The following is a 19,888-nucleotide window of genomic DNA, read 5'->3' on the forward strand; positions in this document are numbered from 1 at the left end:
TCTTCTTCTTCTTCTTCTTCTTCTTCTTCTTCTTCTTCTTCTTCTTCCTCCTCCTCCTCCTTCCTCTTTTTCACCAAATTGAACAATTACTTGGATTTTGTATATGGATCATATTGAAATTATATTATGTGGATTTATATTTATTTATATTTATATTATATGGAGTTTACATTCAACTGGAAGGAGAGAGAACAACATTATACAAATATAGTAGAATTGGTATAGTCTATTGAGAAGTGTAAGTCTTTTAAGTGCCCACAGATATTCTTTGCCTAGTTTCAGTCCTTGAAACACATGTAGATATTCTCAACCTATTTCCAATTCAACCCTGTGGAAATTTTTGTTAAGCCAAGTGAGTATTGTGATAAGTAAGTGCCCCAGTACCCTGGACAGTTCCAAAGATCCATATATCCCATCAACAATTGGAATTGGTAGTAGAATCCACCCGAGCTAGTAGCAATGGCCACCCAAATAGTAGTCACTAACAGCAGAGGAGTAGTCTAAATGAGAAGCAGCTTGCTTGGTCCAGCAGCAGATTGATAAACCCTGTCTCAGTCACCTCTTCATCATAGGTACCATGACCTCTGAAGAGGAGTCAGTCCAACAAAACAGGGGAGTGACTTCTCTATTACTGATGTCATATACCTCAGAAATGTTCATGAGGTCTCTACAAACAGACAGAAAGACCATTTTGGATTGTTAGTTCACCTAAAATGAGAAAGGAAAAAAAAATTAAGTAGTGAAACCATGTGCTCATGTGCATTTGGTGAACAGGAGGAAGCTATGACAACTATTTTTCCTTCATCCAGAAACTCAAAACAGTTCACTCTACTAAAAAAATTGCCAAGAACAACAAGATCAGATTGCATTTTTTACATTCACTCTCAGAAACTCCTGAATGATAAGCCCTTCCAGCTCCTTAATCAATTGGAAGACTTTTGTCGTTTCACTATGCTGATCTCTGAACAATTGTAGCTCACCAAAGCTTCCACATGGTTGGATTAAAAGCAGAGAAATTTGCATATGCATCAAGAAATGACCATATCTGCACATGCTTCAAAGATGTCCCTTCCTCTGCTTCTCCACATAGGCCACCCCAGCTCTGTTACACAGAAAAGTTAAAAGAACATGTGTACAAAGCAAATACAAAGAAATTTCAGCTCAGAGATGGTGGTGGGCAGGGAATAAGTAAAAGCCTTTTGTAAGTAGGTAGCACTTGGACTGAATCTTAAATAAAACTGGGTTTTCCAAGATTCTAAGATGATGTGGTTGTGAATTATAAAGATGGGGGGATAGCTTATGCAAAGGCATGGAGAGGGGGAAAGAATGGAAAGACGAGAATAGGAGATGGGTATGTTTAAGGAAAAAGCATGTATGCCAATATAGTTAGAACATAATGAGTGTGAGGTGAAATAATGTGAAACCAGACTATGGTTTCATAGAAGCTACATTATTTTATTTTTTTAAGCAATTGGGGTTAAGTAACTTGCTCAAGGTTATACAGCCAGTTATTTCTGGGTGTGGTGCTAAGTATCTGAGCCCTGATTCGATCCCAGGTTATCCTGACTCTGGGGCCAGTGCTCTTACTCACTGAACCACCTGGCCACCCCTGATAGAAGCTACATATGTGAAACAGGAATTCCTGTTTTGCCCTAAAGGTGGCAGGTTGCTATTGAAACTCCTTAAGCAAAGGAATAACATGAGCAGACTTGTATGTTAGGAAAATTATTTTTGTAGTTGTGTAGAAGATAAGTTGGAGAAGAGAGAGACTAGAGTCAGGGATGTCAATTTGAAAGTTATTTAATTAGTCAAGGTGAAAGGTAATGAAGATCTTGACTAGAGTGGTAACCTATGGTGGTGAGGGGAGAAGCCAGGGAATATATGATATTTATTATGGCAGAAGATTCTATAAGACTTAGTAACTAATTAGATATGTGGGACAGTTAAGGAAATGGAAAGGCAAAGAATGATTCTGAAGTTAAACAATGTTGGTTACATAAACAGAAAAAGGAAAATTAGACAGAGAGATGAATTGGGGGAAAGGTAGAGATAATTTCATTATGGAGCTGTTCCATTTGAAATACTTTTGGGACATCCATATAGAGATGTACAGCAGACAGCTGGTGATGCAGGAATGGATTTCAGGAAATAGTTTAGTCCTAGATATGTAGATATGGGAGTCATCTGCACAGAATTATAATTAGGCCACAGAAGCTAATGAGATCAACTAGAAAGACAATGCACAGAAGAGAAGATAGGCTAGGGCAGAGCCCTGGAATATTACTACACACTCTTGATATGCAGGGACAAAGGTATAGCTTACAGAAATAAGGAGGGGTTCTTCTGTGTTCTGCCCTGCCCAGGTCTGCAATATTATGTTCAGTTCTAAAAACCACAATTGAAGAAAGACATTGATAAGCTAGAAAATGTCCAGAAATGAAGCAAAATGATAAAAGGTCTTGAACCCATGTCACAGGAAGATTAGTTGAAGGAAGTGAGGAAGTTTAGCCTGAATACAGAATACTGAGGGGGTGTGGTTGCTGCCTTCACATATTTGAAGGATTGTAAAAGAGGAGGCAGCTAAGTGGCACAGTGGATAGAGAACTAGGCCTGGAATTGGGAAGACCTAAGTTCTAAATCCAACCTCAGACACCATCTGTGTGACCCTGGGCAAGTCACTTAGCCCTGTTGGTTTTGGGTTCCTCATCTGTAAAATGAGCTGAAAAAAGGAATGGCAAACCACTCCAGTATCTCTGCCAAGAAAACCCTCCAAAAGGTCACAAAGAGTCAGACATAACTGAAAAGTGACTAAACAATAAAGTATAGAAGAGTGATTAGACTTGTTATGTTTGGCCCCAGAGGAAGAACCAGGAAAAACAAGTTGCAGTTTTGTGAAAAAACAAGTTTAGGTTTGATGTCAGGAAAAACTTTTAGCAATTAGAACTGTGCAAAAGTGGGATGGGTTGAGCATGTAATGAGTGGGGAGCACAGGGAGTGAGTTTAAAACCTCAGAAGTCTCACAGGAGGGGTGGGATGGCCACTTGCTGCATGTGGAGCAGTGGCAATCCCTTCAGGGTATTGGTTGAACTTGATCACTGATTAGAACCCTTTCAATTTCCAGAGTCTCTGATTTTGTGACTCAGGAGACCCACCTTCTGCTCCATATTTTGCCACTGGCTAGTTGTGTGACATTGGTGAAGTTATTTCCTTTTTAGGCCTCTATTTCCTCATCTATAAAATTAGAAGTTTGAACTAGATGGTTCCTAAAGTTATGCATAACTAAAATATTCTGTGATTCTAAGACCCTTGTGAAATATTGGACTTTTATTCAAAGACATTCTTTGTACCAATGTATTCCTGATCACCAAAGTCCTCTTGTGGGTTTTCCTAAGTCAAAAAAAGATAGTTATGTCTGTGATCTTCAAAGCATGTAAAAAGAGAAATATAGGTTATCATTTCATCAAGATCTTAAGCAGTTCTGAGAGGAAAAGCTACTGAAGTGGATATCAGGGATTTTGATTAGCACCAAATGGGCAAATTTCAAAGCAATAGCTCAATGAGAAAGGCTATGGCTAAAAAAGTGATTCATTCTAGAATCATAACACAGAATAATAGATCTGGAGATAGCAGGAACCTCAGCGGTCACCTCCACTTCCCCCTCCATGGGGAAACCTAGGCCAGGAAGGGCCTAGTGACTTGCCTAACATCAGTTAAGTAGTAAGAATAAGATGTGGGGTTATTCCTTTAAATATGCACTTGTGACACAAAAGATTTAGGAGGCAATAGTTCAAGAAATCTGTAAAGTTCCATATAGTCAAACATTTTTGCTACATAAAAAAATAGATTCTCTTCCATCTTTAAAGTATGAATGATTTTTCTTGTTATTGACTAGGAGCAGGAGATGAAAACAGATATAATTCTGAGCCTAATGTTTATTAGTCTTTCCCCCCACCAAAAATAAAGGAAATGTGGTATAGTATAGAACTAGCCTCAAAATCAGGAGGATCAAGGTTCAAGTCCCATCCTTGACATATATACTGACTATGTGACCACTTACCTTTGCTGTCCTAGGCAATTTCTAAATCTTTTAGTTGCACAGCAGGTCAGTCAATGAATATTGATTAATTGGTAGGGGGGATCTCATCAGAAATTCCATGTGAAACCATACGTTCAGTGCTCCCACAAAGAGCAGAAGTGAGAAATAATGTTCTCAAATCTACATTAAAGGATGTTATCCTATAGTGTATGATTGAGTGTATCAAATGTGATTCAGTTTTCTGTTGTTACCTGTAAATTAGGATTATCTTTGGGTTTTTTTTTTTGGCTACTTAACTTGTTCTGGGAATGCTTCAATTTGACTTCTCTTCTAGGATCCTTTTCTTCTGTGTTGACCAAGCCTGACCTTTTGAAGTTTGTGTTCTGCTGACTAGCACTTCCCTTTGAGATCTCTGTCACTTCCTTCCATGGCTATAACTCTTCTCTACCCTCATGCATTATACATGGTTGCCTCACATCTTGGTACCTTGGTTGATAACTCATTTGCCATTTCCAGGTCTGGAAATGGTAATGTAAGCTTCTTTAAAGCATGGACTAGTTCTCATCCTCTTCCCTTCTTTCCCCTTTAATTCCCTTCCCTTCCCCTCTTTCTCTTTCCCTTCCTTCCTTGCTTGTTAAATGATTGATTTCCAAGGTCAAAATATGACTGAATAAGTTACCATTTGAACCCTGGTCCTCTGACTACAAATTCAGTGATATTTCATACTGGAGTGGTGTACATTTTCAAAGGTGAGACTGATTGATTTCTTCACCTTTTCTTACTCTTTGATATCTTGACTATTTTAAAACCAAACTCATTACTCCTCAATATTATCCTAAGGCCATCCTAATCCTACCCTCATCCTCACTGTCCTCAGTCTGCAGTTGATTTAGCACTATTATTATCCTTTGCCCATTTCTGATTTCCCTCTCTTCGAATAATTTTTGATAGCTCTTCCAACACTCTTTGCCTTTACTCTCTCATATTAAAATTAGATTAGGTCTCCTTCTTCCCAATCAATGTCTTAGAGGCATTTAGTTCAGAATGTGAAGTGTGTTTGTGGTAATCAGCCAGTTTGTAGGAATTAAAGCTTCACTCTAATCAACCCTGATTTTTTGTGGATTTATCTTAAATCAATAATCAAAACTACAGAAAAATTGAACCAGGTTGTTTACCCTCAAGCTTACTTTTCAAGCTTAGGTAAGGCTAGTTGAGGTAAGGAGCTCTTATCAGTACAACCCTTTTTGCTGCTGTCTTTACTCTGCTGATAAACAGTAGGTTCCTGTACATAGTGTTTACTGGTTGGCTACTTTCCTATCATGGGGGCAGGGTATATCTAAAAGTGCCAGGGATTTCCAGTCAGTAGGATTGAAACATTTCCAGTAAAGGACTTATATAACTTAGACGTTAGTATGATTAAACATCACTGGAAAGAGGATACAGACTTTTTTGAACTTGAAGGAAGCTTCCAAAATAGAAAAAAAAATGTGGACTCAGAACTCACAGACCTGCATTCTTGTCCTCATGCTGGAACTACCTAGCTGAGCGACCTGGTCACACTGGGTGACCTTTGTCTTATCCATGAGGGAATGGAGTTGGACTGAATGATCTTGATGGAATTTTCTGTCTCAAATACCATCATTCTAAGGTCAAATCCTTTCATTTTAAAAGAAAGGCTTTAAAAGAAGATCAGAAGGGCTAAATAATTTACCTGAGGTTGTACACAGTTGTTATTTTTTCTTTCACCACTAGTCAATGTGGTAATAATAGTAACAATAACAACAATGATTGTGATAATAGACAATTATAGTGTTGCTAATAATAAAGCTAGCCTTTACATAGCACTTTAAAATTTGCAACATGCTTTATAAATATTATTAGAGAAGATCCTTACAACAACTTTGGGAGTTAGGTCTTCTTATCAACCTCATTTTTCAGACGAGGAAATTGAAGCAGACAAAGTGTTTGAGAAACTAGGCCAGGACCCCAGAGCTAAATGCCTGAATCAGGCTTTAAACTTGTCTTTCTTCCCCCCATGTTCAGTAGTCTTTCTACTGTGCCACTTAGTTGACAGTCAAAATACTATACCTTTAACCTTTTGAATATTAGCAATTGATTAAATCAAGGATCTGGATCCTGCCACTAATAAAATAGTAAATAGTTCATTTTGGAGAGGTATGTGAAAGTTCTCTCTCATGGCATGATAAAAAACATGGTCCAATAGAGAATTTGGTATTATGAAATTTAAAAATATATTAATCCCCCCACTAATCCAATGATTGGGGGGCAGAGCAGGATTTGTCTCTTCTTTTTCTAGTATTAATAAAGTCTGAAAATAGAAACATGTCATTAAACATATATTTTCCCTGCTTTTTCTTCTCTCCCTTGACCTATTCCAGTTTGTTTGTTTTTTTGGTATAGAAGTGTGGTGATTGAGATATTAGAGTAAGTGAATATCGGCTCTTTTCTTTTCTGCAGTTCTTAGCCATATACACCTACATATAATATGAGTAGGAAAAACATTCACCTTTAAATAGATACACATGCATAGTATAACAGAATCATAAATTTAGAACTGAAAGGGACATCAAGTTAGCAAGTCAAACCCTCTCATGTTACAAATAAGGAAAATGAGGCCCAAGGAGTGAATGAATTTCCCAAGGTCAATTAGGCAGTAAGGTTCAGAGCCAGGAGTTGAACACAGGTCCTTTGACTTCAAATTCAATGATCTTTCCTTTTTTATCACTCATGAAATCAAATGAGATAATGTATGTAAAAAGCTTTAAAAATATAAAAAGTGCTAATTTAATGTATTATTATTGTTGAGATCATATTAAAATTAGCATAAAGAACAATTTAGTGGTATGAACAAAAACTCCCAAATAATGGTTAACTACATTGTTTTTTCTTATATTGAAAGAAGAAATAATTGGGGCAGCCAGGTAGTGCAGTGAGTAAGAGCACCGGCCCCAGAGTCGGGATAACCTGGGATTGAATCCGGGTTCAGATACTTAGCACCACACCCAGAAATAACTGTCCGTGTAACCTTGAGCAAGTTACTTAACCCCAACTGCTTTAAAAAATAAATTAAAAAAAGAAAGAAGAAATAATTAAGATTACAATTAACATTAATTAATAGTACATCAATAATTAATAATTGAGACTATAATATATAACAATGTAATCAATAACATTAATACAATTCTACAATATATAATAATATCAATATAATAATAGCATTGATAATTAACATTAATATTAGAATTAGGGGAGATCTTTGAATGTCATGTAGTTCAAGACCCTCATTCCACAGATGAGGAAGTAGAGGTCCAGAGAGGTTATGTGAGTTTTCCAAAGTCATGGAATTATTTAGTAATTGAGTTTAAGTGGATTCAAAACTCAGTCCTCTGGTTTCTGTGCCAGAATTGTCTTGCCTGTACCCTCAGGCATATGCATTCCACTTTGAAGATCACTGATATAGGAATTCCTAGTGAGGAAACTCCCAGTACCTTTGCAAAGAGGTAACTTGTCTGTATCCTAGTCTTATGAAAGTTGCCTGGGTCACAGAGATATTAAATTGTCTACAGTGACACACTAGTAGGTGCCCAAATGACTTGAATCCAGGTGTTCTTCACTCCAGTGCCAGATTTCTATCCACTATACCATACTGCCTCTTATCACAATGATGGTTTTGCCTAAACAATGGGGAAATTGTTAATGTTATATAATGTTAATAAAAAAATGTTCAAACACTTTTGAAATGTGTTCTGAGTCATTAATCTGACCAAGCTGCATTGAGGCAACTGATACAAACAGTTGACTTTACATGAATCATGTTATTTACAATCCAACATGCATTTTTTCTATGTTGTACAAACATGTTCTGCAATTTTTTTTTACTTTGTGGCAACGTAAGATTATTCTTTATTAGAAAGTAATAAACCATGTAATAGTGACTTTCTGTTCATAAGACGATAAACAAATGTTTTGGGACTTGGTCATCAGTTTCTTAAGATTTCTTAATGTTGTAACTGGTTTCTTTCCAGACAAATGTTTCATTAAAAGAGGCTTATACAAACTGATGCTGAGTGAGAAGAGCAGAACCAGGAGAAATTTGTACACAATTACAGACACAACGTATGTGTGATGACCAACTTTGATAGACTGGACTCTTCTCAGCAATGCAGGGTTATAAGTCAACTCCAAAAGACTCATAATGGAGAGAGATATCTACATTTAAAAACAGAACTAGAAAGAACAGAGTGTGAATGCAGATTGAAGCAAACTACCTTCTCTCTTTCTTTTTCTTGTTTGGTTTTGTTTCCTCTTTCACATTGTTCATTCCATCCAATGCAACTCTTCTTTATAACCTGACAAATGTCTAGTGTGAAAGTATTTGTAGAATCTATACTTGATTGTTTCCACCATGAGGCAGGGGGAGGGCAGTAAGGGGGAGAAAATTTGAAACTCAAGGAATTGTGGAACTGAATCTTGTCAACTAAAAGTAAACAAACAAATTAATAAAGACCCCAAAAAAAAGATTCACTTCAAAAAACAAACAAACAAATAGTGATTTCTGATGTATTGAGTGAAGACTTTCATAGAAAATTACTGTTAGGATTTTAATATTACTTAATTACAGTTGGAAGCTTTGGACTTATCTGGCAGAGGCAATCATGAATGTAGGTTTGGGGAAAATGTGGAAGAAGGAGAGATATTATAAGATTTCTTTGAAATGTATTTTTAAATCATAAAAGTATTTAAAAATATTGTTTGAAAATGATTGAATGAATGCCCAATTCATTTATAAACCAGTATTTTAACTAGTTTACCCTTTTCTTCTCTTGTAACTATTTCTAATTTATCTTAATGAAAACAGCTACTGATAAGGAACTCATGCAGAGGATATTATTACCGAAATACAAGTGATATTCTTATTAGATGAATAGACTGAATAAAATTTTACTGCTTTTGAAACAGAAGGACAACAACCTAACTCCTTACTGGGTAAGTACACTTGTGTTAGTGGAAATGACTTATTGCTTTTGCATACTTAAATAACTCCCTTAGCTTCAGCTTTTATTTATTAGTTTAATTTTTGTAGTTCTGTTTGTTTATTGCAGGATTTTTGTCTGCTTTTTTATTTGTTTGTGTGAGTTTCTGTTTTGTTTATTGTTTTAATATTGAGATGCATAAAAAAATCTCTTGGTAACTAAAGCCTACCAAGAGTATTATATTTGGATGTAAGGACAGGTCCTTTTCTATTTAACAACCTCATAGTTGAGGAACTTGGAGAAAATGTTACCAGTGCTTTGAAGTGTTCAGAACCCATTGAAACTGACTGCTTTTGAAATCAGAAGCATATTAAACAAAGTATTTTTAATTATGTTGGAAAACAATGGCATGATAGATTATGATAATGAAGAACAATGTCTAATAATTTGACAGAGCTAATACTACATTAATATTTTATGGAGTCATTATTTTCCCACTCTGGGCATTCCTGCTACTGATGTAGACAGTAAACTTTAGTATATAGGTTTTGTGAGTAGTTGTACAAGAAAAAATTTTGGGTGCCTTATAAGGAGTCAGCCATCTGGTAAGGAGTTCTAAATTAAGTAAAGCTAATCCTCAAAGGATTGGTTAAGTCCTTCACTGAGCCCATAGTTAAACCCCTTCTAGCTTAATTTGACCTACTGTTGCTTATACTGTGATGATAGGGTCACTTAGATATCACTGGTGCACCAGAGCAGAATTTTATTGGAGGAACTAATTATTTAAGTAAAGTGCTTTTTAATTAGGTGAGTTTAAAAATAATTTTTGGATTTATCATTCCTTGGACAAAAGAATTTTGTTAGTCTCCTTAGAAATGTGTGGAAATGTCCTGTTTCTATTGTTAGTAAACTATTTTTGGAACTTTAAAGAATTTTTCTTTCTTTCTTATATAAGAAATTTCACAAATAGAGTTTTGGCTACATTTTTCTTACTACCCTGAAAGTGCAAAGATTGAGTGATTTAGAGTATTTGTTATGTATGTGTGTGTGTATGTGTATTAGTTTGTTTAATGGTAGTGGCATAAAGTACTGACTTTGTATTGCTTCTACATTTTCTAGATTTTTTAATGCAATATTCCCTATAGATACTGTCAATTAATTGTCCAGTTACTATGAGTTTTATGAGACATTATTATAAGTATCCAATTAAACTTCAATGTTTGTTGAGGTTAATTTAACCAGAATTCTCCTGAAGTTAAACACATCATGAAAGTATTGGGTGACAATTGATAACTTAATATTCAGTAGTTAGGAGTCTCATTGGGTGACATGATGAAATAATGATCTGGTGGCCCAAACTACAAGTGATAAGGCCCTTTTTTAGAGCAATAATGAAAAATTCTTATGCCTAGGAAGAGTCCAGTTTTTTAAATTTTGTATTATTTTATTCAAGGTTCTCAGAGGCTGTTTATTTTTTCTTCTCCACATCTTGCTCTACAGCTTCCTTGCCTCATTTCATCTGGTTTCCAAAGATATGGGAATTGGCCTAGGCCATTCCAAGACTAGCAAATGAAATTCTTCTCATCTTCAGTAATGACGTGAGCTTTCTCTTTCTTGTAGACATTTATGATGGGCACAACTGGTCCTGTAAGTTGGGTTGCAAACTTGAGTTCTTCAGCAGAGCTACCTCCCTTCTTGGGTGCAGATGGCTTCCTTGGGAAGAGGATCAGTTTGGAACAATATTATTTCAGTCGTTGCACGTTTGCCTGGAGAGACTCTGTACACTTATTTCGGTGATGAGGGTCCACAGAGATACCAATGATCTGTGCCACTTTTTTATGGATATCAGCCACCTGAACCTCTTCCAAACTGAATCCTCTGCCAGCACGGACTTTGGTCTGATATTGGATGGTAAAGCACCTCACGATGGGCTGGATAGGACCAGATGCAGGGTGAGAAGCAATTCCGCAGGCTTTTGCTTGATGAGTCTTTTGCCTTCTGATCTTCCAGTTGCTGTGGTTGGAGTGGGGGACAAAGTCTTTTCCACATATAGTCATCCTGGGAGAAGGAATGGCCAAAACCCAAAAGTATGATACATATTCTTCAGTGTAGCCCTTCTCATCTGGAGAATCCTAATATTGCTGACATCACAGATCCATTGATTAAGTCCATCAATAGGTATTTATTAAGTACTTACTAATGTATCTACTTTTGTAAAGTATCTGCTTTTGTAAATTAATTTTTTTCAATTAGCAAATATGTCCTTTCTCTCCTAATTACATTCAATTGAGAATGAAAGAGAAGCAAAACCCCTTTTATAAACAAAAAAAATTTCTTCATTGATCATGCCAAATACATATAAAGATACATATTAGTCTAGGTATAGATAATAAGAGAGTTTTGTGGGGGAGGGGAGAAAGCTTACCATACTTCTGTGGTTTTGCCATCTTGTCTCACCCCACATGTCATACTTGATATGTTGAAGGAAGTTGTGTTCCTCAGATGAAGCAAATGACAAGATTTGAGGCAATATAAGAGCAAAGTGACTTTTAACATCAAGTCATCAATTTCTCACTTGTCAGAGTTCATCGTTCAACCTAACAATATATGAATACAACCTGAGTCTACAATGGATAATTTGGTCTGCTATTGTAGTCAGGCGGGCAACAAATACTTATTAAGTACCTACTGTGTACCAGTCACTGTTCTAAGTTCTGAGGATCAAACTACTTGCAAAAAAGTCAGTCTCTGCTTTCAAGAAACTTAAATTCTTATGAAGACAGTGAACAAAAGGGAGCTGAAAAGTAGGGGTAGAGAGCAAAAGGATAGGGTGAATGAAGGTATCTATAAAGAGGCATGGTGTTCAAGTCCAGAAAGTTAGAAACACAGCTGGAAGGTAATGACAGACCCTCTCTAAAATGGAGCTGGAGGAACTCACTAAGGACAGAAGAGGCCAAGAATGATGGAAGGCTGTTCCAGGGTGAAGAGGCCCCAGTCTCTGAGGAAGGTCCTAGAATGAGAATGTAGTTGAGGCATAATGGTGAAGTCTGGAAATTTCAGTAGTACAGTTGGGAAGAGAAGTGGAATATACATGCCTTGATAGGAGATAAAGGTCTTGATTTTATTTAATTCTGACACACTCATCTTAGAAGAGGCTTAACCCATGTCTACAACAATAGTGAAAATGAGAGGTCATATGATGGAAGCTGGTGATTTTCTTTCCAAAATGGGAAACAATTAGATGGAGATGAGGTGGAGTATGGTGGTGGGAGATGGTGAAGACCAGTGATTTTGTCTTTCAATTCAGATGGATCTGAAAGTATACTCTGATAGAGAGTTTACAAGTTTGCACATGAGTAGCCCTAGTACTGACTTATGCTGTAAGATTATAGAATCACTGAGTCATAGGTTTAGAGCTGGAAAGCATTGTAAAGACCATCTGTTCCAATCTCCTCCCACCTATTTAACAGATAAGGAAATTGAGACTTAGTAGCTTACTCAAGGTTACACAACTAGTGAACAGCACAGTCAAGATCTTGAGCAAGTGACAAATCACACTTTCTCCTCACCTTCTACATAAAATGCAAGCATTCGAATAATATATATTTTTCCATGTTCTAGAAATATTTTTAAATTTTTTCTAGAAATATTTTCAGAGAAAATATAATATGCATGAGAATAATCTGAATTCTTTAGAAAGAAGTGCTATATGAATCCAAGGTACAATAGTTACTTTACAATTCATTAATGATATTTCAGTTGAATTTAAGTTCCTTGAGGGCACAAGTTATTTTTATTTATTTTAAATTTGTATTGTCAATTTCTAGTGTTTAATAAATGTTTAACCAATGCTTATTGGATTCGATTAAATTAAGAAAAAGTTCTATAATAACTAACATTTATCTGATAATACATTTTAAAATTTATAACTATATTCTCAATTAGAAATCTTGATTCAAAATTAGAAAATGAATTATTCCAAATTAGAAATTTGTAGCTACTTTTGGGAAAATGTGTAAGTTTTACCCAGATCTAACTAATTTTTTAGAAAAAAATGAAAGTCAACCAGCAGAATTATCTATCTTAATTCAATAAGAAGACAAGTTAAAATTTATTCAATAAGCAAAAACTTGGCTATTTGGATTTCAAAAGTGTGGAGAAATAATGAATGATGAAAGGGAGATAACACTCATCCTTTCAAAATGAACTGATTACCGAAGTCTGTTCAGTGTAAATACTCTTAAAATAGAACCTCATTTGTTTTTTCCAGCTGATATTTCAGGCAAGTGACTTCCACTATTGTGGAATTTATAAAAGCTAAAATAATTCCTGGGGGTGCTGTTATTAAGACTGACATTTTGTGGAAAAGAATCTCAAAAGATACCTGGAGTTTGGGAGGTGGAGGATTTTTTTCTTTTTGTGTTCTGCCCTCTACATCAAAACAAAGGTTTTAAAATAAGGAAATCATGATACTCCTCAAGATAATGTCATTTGAGAAAGAGAGCAGGAGGAATATAATTTCAGCTCAAACAATTTTCCCATCTACTCCTTGTTCCTTAAGTGCCTTCCCAAAGCAAAGAAAGATGATCCCAGGCAAGAACGGATCTCTAGAGGGGAAAAAAAAATATCTGTTACAACATTGGATTGGGGAAGGGAAAGGATTGAGGATGGTTATTAAGCATAACAGGGGAGATCCACAGTTTGGAACCTGCTTGGTTCCCTGCCCTGACAGAGCAGATAGACTAACCCAGATATCTCTGGTACAGCATGACAAAAATATGAGTGATAGGCAGAAAAAAATATTATGTGAAAGTGTTAGGTAAAAGGTATTGGGGGGGGGGCGGAGTCAAGATGGCAGAGTAGAAACAGGACTTCCAAGCGGCTCCAGCTTCCACCTCCTCCAACTCATGTAAAAGGTGTTTCTGAAGAAACTTTGGAGCTACAGAACCCACAAAATGACATAGAGAAGCTAACTCCCACTGAGGAAAGCCTGGCAGGCCAGCAGGAAGCAGCCAGTGAAGCATTCTGTCAGCCGACCCCAGCCCCCTTGAGGCAGAGGTTTTAGCTTCAGGGTGGGCCTGACCAGCCACGGGCTGAAGGGACTTCAGATCACCAGCAGCTGCGGCAGTTTCCAGAGTTATCAACACATAGATGCTGATGACAAAGTGAGAAGTCAGTGGAGTGGGGACTTTGGGACCCAGGCGTTTGGAAGTGTGGTCAGCCTTTGTCCCTGGTGTGAACAGCAGCTCAGGCACAGTGGCTGTGCAGCTGTACCCACATGGCAGCTTCAGCTTCTGGCCTGCAGACTGTAGGGGGACCAAGCAACCAGTCTGAAGGGTAATCACTCTTGTTTTAACCTGCTTCAATCTGGATTGCAGTCTAGGGTGGAGGTCCTGGGGTGTGTGACTAGCTTGCCAGAGCATGTGGAGGCTTCAGAGAGGTCACCAACTAATTCCATGGCAGCTGAGAAAACCCCAGCAATTGTGACAAAGCTCCCCTGTCTTGTAGCAGAGTCCTACTTTGGCAAAAAGCCCAAAAGTCAAGTAATTGAGTGGCAACATAAGCAAATGAGGGAAGCAAAGCAAACACAGCAATCCAACATTAGACTCCTATTTTGGGGATGAAAAGGATCAAAGCATGGAACAGGAAGAAAGTGAAGTCAGAACTCCTGCACCAAAAGATTCCAAGAAAAAATATAAGCTGGTTACAGGCCATAGAGGACCTTAAGAAAGACTTTGAAAACCAAATAAGAGAAGTGGAGGAAAAATTGGGAAGAGAAATGAGAATGATGCAAGAAAATTATGCAATGAGAGTCAGCAACCTGAATGAAGAAAATAATACCTTAAAAATAGACTAACTCAAATGGCAAAAGAGCCTCAAAAAAGCAATGAGGAGAAGAATGCCTTAAAAAACCAAATTTTCCAGATGGAAAAAAGAATCTCAAAAGCTCACTGAAGAGAATCATTCCTTCAGAATTAGATTGGAGCAAATGGAAGCTAGTGACTTTATGAGAAATCAAGATACTATTAAACAGATCCAAACAAATTAAAAAATAGAAGGGAATGTGAATTATCTCATTGGGAAAACCACTGGCCTAGAAAATAGATCCAGGAGAGACAATTTAAAAATTATTGGACTACCTGAAAGCCGTGATCAAAAAAAGAACTTAGAAATAATCCTTCAAGAAATTGTCAAGGAAAATTGCCCTGATATTTTGGAACCAAAGGGCAAAATAAGGTTGAAAGAATCCACAATCATCTCCTGAAAAAGATCCCAAAAAGAAAACTCCTAGGAATATTATAGCCAGGTTCTGGAATTCCCAGATCAAGGAGAAACTATTACAAGCAGTCAGGAAGAAACAATTTGAATATTATGGAAACACAATCAGGATAACCCAGGAACTGGAAGCTTCTACACTGAGGGATCTAAGGGCTTGGAGTATGATATTCCAGAGTTCAAAGGAGCTAGGATTAAAACCAAGAATCACCTACCCAGCAAAACTGAGTATATGATTTAGGGGAAAATATGGTCATTCAGTGGTATAGAGGACTTTCAATCATTCTTGATGAAAAAACCAGAGTTGAATAGAAATTTTGACATTCAGATACAAGAAAAAAGAGAAGCATGAGAAGGTAAACAGGGAAAAGAAATCAAAAGGAACTTATCAAAGTTGAACTATTTACATCCCTACATGGAAAATCGATAATTGTAACTGATGAAACTTTTCTCAGTATGAGAATAGTTGAAGGGAATACAAATGTGTGTGTGTGTATGTGTGTGTATACAGGGGTTTCATGGAACTTGGCCACAACTGGAAAAAGGAGGCTGACCATGGGGAGCTACTGAGAGAGTAAAAATGTTAGGATTCATGTTAATGATGCTTCTTTATTGGAGACCAGTTTTAGTCCATTCAGCTTGAAATTTGAGGCTTGGGGGTCAGGGGCAAAGTGTCAGAGAATAGTGTCAGAATTTATACCTGAGCTTTAACTACCTTCAGGTTACTTTTATGAATTGCTGACTTAGTGAACACATAAGAGTGTTTTCTCTTGATGCTTAATTAGTGAAATTCGTTTTAATTATATTTTATGATCCACAAGTGCCTCTTACTGCATTTGAACCTTTGGTCCTGAAATTACTGGACTTGCCAACTTATGCTTGACCCAAACTACCATATTCTAAATACAAACCCCAAAACATATGTGATAATTGAAAAAAGACTATACAGGAATTAGGGCATCAACATAGATCGTCCACAATTATTTCAGATATAACATTGACCCAAAAAATCAGAACAATGTTTTCAATAAATTTCCAAATATTAATAACTTCCAATCTCTGTAGAATGGTAAAAGACTAAAAAGTATGGAGCCTTTGGAGAAGAAATCAAGACCATATGGAAGGAAGATAAAGTATATATAATTGCCAATCACCTTGCTACCAGAGTTGTCCCACAGATGCTTCTAGTGAGTTTACCAAAGATGAGCTTATTTCTCAATACTTTTATTCAACTGAAAACAAAGACAGAAACAATTTTATTCACCTATGTAAGGTCCTGACAAACATTTAACAATGAAAAATAATAGGATAGTGGCTTCCTCCAGACCATTTCTATCTGAATTCCATCAACTATAAAGGCAGAATAGTGAGCATTTATACAGGCCTTTAAAGTGAGCAAAGCACTTTATAGAAATTAACTCATTTTATCCTCACATCAATCCTGGGAGGTTATTGTGCCTACTTTATAGATGAGGAAACTGAGGCACGCAGAGATTAAAAGACCAGCTCAGTAACACAGGCTAGATTTCAACTCAAGTCTTCCTGATTCAAGGTCCAGAACTTACCTACCATTGAAACTAACAATCTTTAGACAGCTAGGATAAAAATAATAATGATAACAAGAACTAAAATAATGGTGCTACTGATGGTGATGTGACATTTATATAGGGTATCCTAAAAGTCTTAGTGCAGTTTTAAGCTTTAGTAGCTCGAACTTTTGGAACACTTTGTATAGCAGTATATTCTTACTTAAACTGCACATCCCTGTGAAAATTATTTCAATTTTATGAATTGTGAAACAAATTCAGAGAGGTTGTGACTTGAGCAGAGTCATATAGCTAGTAAGTTGAAGGTACCGGATTTTAACTCAGGAATTTCCATGGGTCCAGTGTGATATATCTTTCAAAATGTGTCCTGCAAATCTTTGGAACTGTATCCCATGAAGAGTTTGTCACATGGGACCATATTAATGATAAACCAAATTACAATTAATTTTTTCCATTCAAAGCACAATCTTTTGACAGTTCAGGCTATAAAGTCTCCCATGCATACAATTGTACTTTGACTAATGACCAGGGAGTTCATAGTACCTTTGAAGACCCACAGGGGCCTCCAGTAAAATGAATGACTGCTCTTGGATAAAATGATATTAGATAAGTCACAGCAGTTAGCAACTCTCTAGCCTATTACTTTATTTCTGAGTACTCCTGACTGGGTGTGAGGAGTCCTATGTTTTGGCCTAAGTTATATCACTTAATATATATGTAACATTGGACAGGTCACTTAACCTCTATGATTTTCAGCATCCTTATATGTAAAAATAAAGAGAATTATCTCTATAGTCTCAAACACTATATGCTACCTTGTATGCTTCTAATTCACTTGTTTTTTTGTGATTAGCAAGTACTTGAAATGGAAAAGAAGACTTTCTTATTTTTATAAATCAGAAAAGCAATTAATCACTGCCTTCTCTAAGTAAAACCAATTGTTTATTCCTAGCTGCACCATCAGATTCATATATGCATTGGAGGTTTCCTTGAGGGCCAGTAATTTAAAAAGAATTGTCCCTTTATAGTCCTGATTAAATAGGATTTTAAAATCCCAATTGCTTTGATGTCCTTTGGACTGCTTTCTGGCACTTCATGTTGCCTACTTGTCAACATCTTACTCAAGGAACAGCCATTGCTATAATATAGACATGCTCCCAAGACCCTGCAGCCTGCCCCTTGTGACACAGCCTGCAGTATGATATACAACATCAACTGTGATTTTTCAAAAACAATTCCCTTCACCAAATGGGCTTGTGTTTGAAAAAATAGGGGCCATTTCAATGGGTCAAACCAATTAGCAGAAGGCACTCTATACTCCTGCCTATAATTACAGGAAAATTGAGACTAAGTGACAGAACAATTTTACTATGTGGATAATAGTTGAGTCTGAGAACTTTATATTAGATAATGAGAGAGTTGATCATTTTTATAAGTCCCTTTTTCTCTGGTTTTAAGATTTTGTGATTCTTTTTATAATTCCATCATTTCCCTTAAATACAATGTGCAATTTCCCAAAGATAATGTACTTCTTTCTCCTAATTTAGCTCTTGGTTATTTTCACATACCAAAGAATAAATTCTATATGTTGTCTATCTAGCTTCACGCCGTAATCTAAATAGATGATATTTATCATCTATTTTTTCCTGTATGAATGGTTAGACTGAATTCTTTTGAGTGTCTATAGAATTTGTCTAGGAGACACTACATAATTCTGGGACTCAATGAAACAATTATAGTGTAATTTATGAACAGGAGCATTCAGAGTATATCATCATCTGTAGAAAGCCTTTCTTTAACTTGGACTCTGCTGTATCTGCTCCACAATGATGAAAACTGTCTTTGAATAATAATAATAACATCAATGTGTTTTATGTGCCAGAAAATGTGCTAAGTGCTTTATAATTATTATGTAATTTGATCCTCACAACAACCTATAGAGGTAAACATTATCTTTATTCCCATTTTAAAGATGAGGAAACAGGCAAACAGAGGTTTAGCAACTTGTCCATAACCACAAAGTTATTAAGTAACTGAGGCCAGATTTAAACTCTGGTCTTATTGACTCTAGGCCTGGTACTCTATCTACTGTACTACCTAGCTGCCTACTACATTGAAGAATATATATCTATGTTTTCCTGCCTTCAAAGCCAGCTTACTATGTATTCTCCCATACTGTTTTATACGTTCCTGGATTTTAGTAACCAGAGAACTAGGTTTTTTCTTTTTGATGACTTTAAAAACCCCAACTTTTTCTCTAATACAAAATGTCTATATTTTTATTTTTATTTGTTGGTTTATTATTGATATATGACTGTATCTCATACAGCTGCAGTGACTTAAAACTGAATATTGCTCCAAGGGCAATGGAGAAGTGAATGGCAGATGTGAGCTGACTACAGCATAAAACAAACAATAATGCACAAAGAAGAACCAGAAAAAGATGGTATAAAATGTACGGTCAATAATCTGGGCTGGTCATGTTTAAAAAGGGGGTAACCAATATAAGACTGCAAACTCCATTAGCAGCCTTAAGATATGAGAACACATTGAAACCTTCTTCCCTTACCCTAAGGACTGGACTTGTGGGAGGACATGACAAAGTATCACACAGAATGGGTGATGGGCTGACAGGAATGTGTCTTTGATATTTTTGAAGGAGATATCCACATCAATGAAATCATTGGTCCTTTGGATTATTTTAAGCATTCAATTTTACTTCTCAGAATCTTTCTAAGACTGTTATCATGTCTAAATACACTTTCCTGGAATTCATATCATTCTAAAATTTAGTCCCATTCTAACAGTACATTCTTATTTGATACTATTACCCAATATACCTCTGTAAAGTCAAGCATGAGCAGCTTGCTATGAGCAGCTCTCAAGGTTTTGATTTCATAGTATAGTGAACACTCTACTTATTCAATAACAAGTCAGAGCAAAATATTCACAGAAAATCAAGGCACAGCATTCCCATGTCACAACTAAACAGCTTATCAATAAAATGGCCACAGAGTTTTCACCAAAGTGGTCAC

The 19,888-nt window shown here is 36.3% G+C and overlaps 1 long non-coding RNA gene and 1 pseudogene across 1 annotated transcript in view; one reads left to right on the top strand and one right to left on the bottom strand.

Moving 5' to 3' along the window:
• The window catches only part of LOC138170186 (uncharacterized), a 39,019-nt gene that overhangs the window by 5,684 nt on the left and 13,447 nt on the right, over positions 1-19,888 (top strand). The window contains exons 2-3 of the long non-coding RNA XR_011170558.1: positions 8,916-9,043; positions 19,183-19,308. This is a non-coding gene — a long non-coding RNA (uncharacterized lncRNA). The remainder of the gene's footprint in view (positions 1-8,915; positions 9,044-19,182; positions 19,309-19,888) is intronic.
• Positions 10,499-11,087, bottom strand: LOC138169890 (large ribosomal subunit protein eL13 pseudogene; annotated as a pseudogene).

Source organism: Petaurus breviceps, unplaced genomic scaffold, assembly GCF_028583685.1.
Source record: "Petaurus breviceps papuanus isolate PSGF00001 unplaced genomic scaffold, PetGlider_PUasm1.0 38, whole genome shotgun sequence".
Taxonomy (NCBI): domain Eukaryota; kingdom Metazoa; phylum Chordata; class Mammalia; order Diprotodontia; family Petauridae; genus Petaurus; species Petaurus breviceps.